A 7,812-nucleotide genomic window follows, 5' to 3' on the forward strand; every position below is an offset into this window, starting at 1 on the left:
AACCATGGCACCATCATATTTTCACCTGTGTGTTCCGTCCCATGATGCGATAGGAAATGAACCTATCGCTACAAATGACTCCGTGCTGATATGCAGTAGAAAAATTCAATATCATTTTCCCGACTTAAGGTTTCGAACCTAGAAGTTCAGAGCGGTGTCGTTCCGCACACGCAATACAACTACGCCACCGAAGCAGTCTATTATGATGTAAATATATCGTAACACCGAAACACTACCATATTTACATCATAACGGTTCAAAGCATCCAGTATTACAAAGGATATACAAAATAAACTAATAAACAATTACAGGTAAATTCCAGACTTGCTATAGTTTAATCGAATGAAGGAATTTTCCCAAAATCCGTGTCGACTCGGCGAATTTTCGTCGAAGCGTACCTGAACGTAATTAACAGGGGCAGATGTAACGCCCCCTAATCCGTAGAACCGGGGATGATCTTTAAGTGTCTCGTTGGATTTATATCTGAGAATTTTAATTGAAATCTTATACCTTCTGTTTCAATTGTGGAAATGTCTAGCTTAATTGTCTGTGTTGCGAAGTTGCCGCTGTTTTAGGGAGTTAGTAGTCCTTCACCTTGCGGACTTGCCAGCACCGATAAGAAAGATTCAAGTTCGATAGTACGGCACGTTAAAATTTTGTGAGAGGGTTTTGCCATATAGAGTCGTAGAGGAGCCGTAAAGAGCAAATAGGGCACACGTGCCATACATCCATCATCAACTTGATGTCAGTAAGACTATCCCGCCCTCACACCCGCCACTGTAACTCCTGCAAGCCATGATCAGCAGTGGCACGCATTTTGACACCAAGTGATGAAGCTCGGCGAGTATCTGGGAGCAATTATCAGTTGCAACCAGCAACATTGATCAGGGTATAAGATATGAGGAAGGATAAAGAATAGGAAGGATTTGAAAATTTATTATCAGTTATTTGTCACTTGTCATATAAAATACAGCTTCCCTTAAATACTCTGTCAATATATATTTAGCAATCATGATCCACCATCTACCGAGCACTGTAATCGTCACGCTAATGTGATTTACCACCATAACTGTACATGTAAAAAATATGAATATACTCCAAGAAACAGCCCCGGGAGCCGGATCTCGAACATAACTTTTAATTCGTATTCGTTTCCTCCCACAGTAGGACGTTCGATTAGAATAGTAAACGGTTAGCCGGGGGTTGGGGCGCGGTGGGGGACAGACGCCCCCCTGTCTGCGCCCTGGCGCTCTCGCCCGCGCCCTGTGCCCTTTGCCAAAGATTCAAACATTTTTTTGAACGTAGACGAAGTTTTAGAAAGGCGGTCCGAATAATGCCTACTTGAATTCGACTTCTAGGAAGAATTCTTGAAAGTGTCGATAATCTTCATTTTAACGTGTAAAAGGCAAACAAATTACTACTGTATTTACGAACCATTGTGTTTATTTTTATTCAACGACGTGGTATGAACTTGAGTCCTCATTAATCTAATCGAAAAATAAAGAGACGACCTTTGAAGGTCAGTTTATTCTTGAAAATATAAGTTCTAATCGACACGTTTCTCGGTATAAAAACTTTTAATTACTCGACATGAAAAAAATCCAGATCTCTCTGCGTATTCTACCGGTTCTTCTACGTTAAATGTTCTGAGAAATCGTTTAATATGACGCCTACGACACCGCCGCACCACTCGCCTTCGCAATGGAGATCATCCGTACTACGTGGAATCAATCCGTAGCAACACGTTGCGCGTTCAACTATCTTTTTTACCGCGCTCGTGCAAACTATGGAGTGAACTCCCTGTACCGGTGTTTCCCGAATACTATGACCTGTCCTTTAAACAACAAATAAAAAGAGTGTTCGTTCACCCAGGCAGTGGCTTGGCTATACCACGGGCATTACATAAGTCCATGAGTGGCAGGCGCCGCTTGTCATCATGCAGATCGCTTACTTATTTGCTTATGTAGGCAATAACAAAAATAATTTAAATAAATCACAACTTTCAAAGCCTGGAATGTACGAAACTCAAAGAAAGAGAGAAAGATTTATTTATTGCTGGCACAATTTTAAATTGTCACGTGCAGGAGTATCTATTGTGTTTAAAGGACCTTAAAACCATGAAATATTATTAATTATTGTAACATGTTTGTCGACCAAAAGTGCCTCTCATTCACCTGAATGCTACAGTACGACCTAAGTAATACTGCAACGCTGATTAACGATAAGAGGTCCACGTGACGTCAAAGCTATCTGCTTCCCTGACAGTACTGTCGCGTCTGTAACACACTCTATGCCGGCCGGTCGTCCCGCCCGCTCGGTACGGCCGCACCGAGCCATCCCCGGCGCCCTTTTGTCCTCCCAGCAGGATAAACCGTGCGTCTGGGAAACATCCACAGACCGTTTATCGGTACGCAAACATCATTCTTGACATTCACAAGCAAGGCTATCACGCTACATTAGATGTTGGTAAAATTATACCAATATTTTGTTTTACGAGTAAATTGCTCGTCTAGGCCATTTTTATGGAATTGAGAGCAAGTCGCTCGTCCGATGGTTATAATTTCTGTTCAAAATCGCAAAGAAAATTAACTGCGTTCGTTATTCTAAGATGAGATGTAAGTCTCATATCCGGTAATAACATTAGTTAAAATATCTTTTAAACGGAAAATAATTAATAATATTCGATTTTCAACAGACTGCTATACCTATCCATATATGATAATGCGTATATACATAAAAATCAGTCTAAAAAAATTACAGGCGAAGTATAAAGCAAGTGCACCACATATTATAAAACTTACAGCATCAACTCCCACCTTTGTCCCGAAAAGGTAGGCAGAAACCAAATTATATCCTTTCCAAGACGTTACAGAGGCGATCTTAGACAATCAAAGACTTCCACAGCCGCACTAGAACATTTATGAGGAAATCGCCACGTCGACTTTCCCCGATTTAAACGTATTGTGCCGCTCATTGAGCAACTATTTGGGTCATTTGGTTCCCCGTCGCGTTGCCGCCGATGCCGGAACCAGCCGACTTCATGTTTCGGATGCTGTCCGACTATTTTTGTGAACGTTTAGTTTGAGATTGGAAACGATATTTTGTGAAAATTGTTTTCCGAGCAACGTGATAGTTTGTAGTATACTTATGGTAAATACACTGCAGTTATAATATATTTTCGAGCCACTAGACTAGTGAGTCCGACATGCCGGTCTGCTTGTTTGATGTATACCAAATAACAGCCGCTTTCTATAAACCATTCCAATCTCAATCTTCAATCCGATTCCGAGAATAATTTTTTCCGAGATAATCTCCTAATATAGTTTTCAATAATACAAGCTATTTCGAAGAGGTGTTTCGTGACGTAACCTTTGTAAAATTATTCCTACACTACCAAAGCCCTAATGCATACTCATATTACTTTTAAAGATGTCTTTACGACTGTATAATTAAGAAGTTGTATATTTAACTTGATGGTATTGTTTGGGGAGTAATAAAGGGTCCTCGGAAGCCAATACGATGCAGTTTAATTTTCTTCGTTTTTCCTTTTGCTAATAAGGGCTGCGGGGCAAATTTAAGTGCCTCTTTCAACCGCTTTTTCAACAAAACGTCTTTGTTTTCCATTTAGGTTTGTATAGTTGATGAGTTTTTTTTTATCAGAATGGCTAACGAGAGGGTCATCTGGTGGTAAGGAATAACCACTGCCCACGAACAATGCAAGAGGAATCTTGCCTTTTTTAAAGAAGGGGACGGTGATTAGTAGCTTGGTGTTGTGCGGTGTTTATCTGAACGAATAATAACGGTTATACGTCACAGTAGTTTTTGAATATAGCAACAGTCGTTTTGATATATATCTATATTTGGGTTTCTGCTCAGTATCAGCCCGGTGTCTGGAATTTGTGCCCAATATGGCGATAGCTCGCCTATCACATCATGGGACGGAACACACTTGGCGAAAAGCGGGTGCCGTGGTTGTGCCTCTGCATACCCCTTCGGGGATGTTTTGATATCTGTCTTGTCATTTCCTTCCATGGTTTATACACACACTTACATCCTTCATCTCCGAATGGGTAGGCCGCGGCGTAACTAGTGCTTGCACGTTTCGTTTATTCCGTCCCATGATATAATAGTCATCAAGCCCATGGCATTATCCAGCATAATTCCAAACTCCGGATTCTAAAACCCAATATCACTACCCGTTTCGGAATCGAACGCGAGACCCAGCAGTCAGTAGTATTTAAGCATCACAACGCCATCGAGACAGTCTACGTATTTAGAAATGTTTTTTGCCGTATATTAACAGTTATTTGCAATTAAATGATAGATGATAAGCCTCGTGAGAAGACGCGATCGTAATTAAAACTGCCGGTGGTAACACAAAACCTCTTTTATGTCCGCCGCTGTCGGTTCATATTAGACGTATTGTATTACTCTTTGTTATACGATTTAGGTGGAGTGTTCATGGGAAATGATTAGATGTTTTAAGTTGTCAGATTGGCAAGGAATTTTCAAACATATCAAGGGCTGGAGACCAGTTTTTTAACGTGTACGGAATGTTTAGATGCATCTGATGGTAAATGGAGAGGGGGCTAACAGAATGTCGACTGACGAGAGATGATTACCCCTCGGCAGTTGACACAATTATGCCGGCCTTTTGGAACCGGAGATAGCCGTACAATAACACAGGCTACAATATCGAAGAGAAAATCAATTTTGGTCAATACTGCTTGGAGATAAATTGCCTTACTTCAACTGCATTTTAATGTTTTCTATTAGTAATGAAGTGTTTATTTTAATGCATTAGTTTCCATAAACTTATGTATCGGCAATTTTTTCAACCGGAACCGCGTTGAGCCGTAAATAACTAAGGGTGCGTTCATGGTGTTAACAGGTAAGTTAGCCTTTACAATTGCACGAATGACATTAACCTGTTAATATTACGTTTCCATGGAATTACTATAAATAATGCATCTGATATTGAAATAAAACTATTTTACAGATTTTTCGCGGTTAGTATTATAATTTTCCCCGAGGTTTCGAAGACTGCAGCCTTGATGATCACGGAGGAGGACTGTGGTGTTGGTCGTCCGAAAAGTTAAAGTTACAATATCTATCTGATGAAATGAAACTGACTTAAAATTTATTAATGAATCAAAAGCACTTGGTAGATGCTTCATCTCAATAGCAAAAGCAATTAGTATTTTAATCAGTCGCAATAAATAAACTAGGGCATTTTTTTTTTTTTTTTTTTTCAATAAATGTGTTCCATTCCATGATTGAGAAATATGTCTATCTAGGAAAAACTATTAGTTTCGTCAGAAAAAATAAATACATAGAAATAGAAAGAAGAATCCAGCTAACTTGGAACAAATACTGGAGTCTAAAGGACATTTTTAAAAGTAATATGCCACAAGCTATTAAAACAAAAGTTATGAATTCGAGCCTCTTGCCATGTTTGACATATGGTTGCCAAACGTGGAAATTCACTGCTGAAGTAAGAAAGAAGATCAACGTCTGTCAGAGAGGACTCGAACGAAGTATGTTACATATAAGGAAGCTGGACAAAATACGACACACTAAAATAAGAAAAATAACAAAAGCAACAAACGCTCTGAGTTATGCACAAAAATTGAAATGGAAGTGGGCAGGACATGTCGCGCGGCTAACGGATATTAGATGGACAAAAAAAGTAACATTCTGGCACGGCCCAATTGGCAAAAGAACAAGAGGGAGACCTATGACAAGATGGGAAGATGAAGTCAAAGCCATAGCCGGTCCAAACTGGAGAAAAGTAGCTCAAGACAGAGAAAAATGGGCATCACTGGAGGAGGCCTTTACCCATTGTGGGGTTCCGGTAGATTATATAGGATAAGTTAGACATAGATAAATATTTTACTTTTATTTTTTAAATTAAACAGGAAATATTAAAACTCACAGATAACAACCATGTATAGACTATAAGATAATTATGTAAAATTTACAGGAAATAAAAAGGCTTTTTATTTTATTTATTTATTTATTTATTCCATGATGAGATAAGCGGCGAGCCTATCGCCATATCGGACACAAATTCCAAACTCCAGACAGATAATGAGCTGATAATCTCAATAAGAACCGACCACAATTCGAACCTGGGACCTCAGAGCGGTGTCATACTGCCCATGCAATACAACTACGCTACCGATACAATCAAAAAGTACATATTATTTGCGTAATAATAATTTCCTTCCATAATATTTGCTTTCTTTAATAAGGTACGCACACAAATCGCCATTCCATTGCCAATATTAACGCAGTGTCAAACCCGCACGTGTACGTAACAAGTGAAATGGAATATTTGCATATGACACTGTTAATTAGCAGAATGATATGGTCGTATGAGGGTTCCTCGAATTCTCAGCCCGTTAGGTGCGGGGCACAATGGGGCAGATTATATAAGAAATCACTGATGGTTGCCTTCCCGTCCTCACACCCACTACAACTCCTGTAAGCCAGGATCAGCAGTGGCATTGTATGACAAAGCGGTGGAACTCGGCGAGTCTCAGGAAACAGTAATTTGTCCACCCGCAACGTAAATAATCGAATAGAGAGATAGGGAGGAGTTGGAAATATTAATTGCCCACTTCTCCATAGCAAAGATCACTGATGGTGATGGTGATAATCACCGTCCGCCCATAAACGTAAGGTCGTGTGCGAAGATCCTTCTGGCGCCATCGCAAGGTCTATTTTTGCCGGTTGGACGACATTGAAGATCGCTGACTAAGTATTATGGGACTTAATATCTTACGTCTCAGAACGCCAAGCTCAGTACAACCGCGGCGTTTTAAAAAAAATAAATAATAAAATTCTTTATTTATCGCGTAGGCGAACAAATTTGCACTTATAAAACGTCAAAACGATTTATGAGAATAATAATTATTATTTTTGAATAACACTTAAGATCACTTATACTCGTATAACTACGGACATTTTAAAATAGAGATAAAATTATTTTTAGACGGTATGCCGTGCGTAGTGTATATAGTGTTAGGGACAAGGCTCGGAGGTCGACGGATGAGGTCCTTCTCTCTGGACGGTTTAACGCCGATTTGTATGGCATGCTGTACACAACATAACCGCCCAAAGGCCCCAAAGAAGGTTGGACAATAATACACTTTTCCGCGAAACTAAAAGAAATGTCTTACCGTTATTCAATTGTACAAAATCACATCCACAATATCATCGGTGTATAACTTCTCGTTGGTTTTTGTAACCATGGTACTATGCTAACCAAAACCATAATAAATAATAATATCAGCCCTGTATTATACACTGCCCCACTGTTGGGCACGGACCTCCTCTACTACTGAGAGGGATTGTGCCTTAGTCCATCACGCTGGCCTAGTGTGGATTGGTAGACTTCACATACCCTAAAAATTATTATAAAAAACTTCTAAGGTATGCAGGTTTCCTTACGATATCTTCATTCACCGTTAAAGCAAGCGATAATTAACAAAGAATCCACACATAGTTTTAAAAAAGTCAGAGGTGAATGCCCTTGGGTTTTGAACCTGCGGCCATTCTTGGTAGTCCGTTCCAAAACCAACTAGGCTACTACCGCTTTTAAACCTTTGCCTATACACAAATATATACAACGAACATCCATTGAAAGACCTCAGACCATCTTGTACATCTAAAAACGTATAAACACGTCGCGTACGCAATTAGACGTCGAAAGCGTCAAGGAACGTCGAAACCCCCACATTTAATCGCTAAGTTAATTATATCGTACTATGATCTTTATCGTGCCGTGGCCGTTGGTGTCAACCTGCG

This window comes from Manduca sexta, chromosome 15 (assembly GCF_014839805.1).
Source record: "Manduca sexta isolate Smith_Timp_Sample1 chromosome 15, JHU_Msex_v1.0, whole genome shotgun sequence".
Taxonomy (NCBI): domain Eukaryota; kingdom Metazoa; phylum Arthropoda; class Insecta; order Lepidoptera; family Sphingidae; genus Manduca; species Manduca sexta.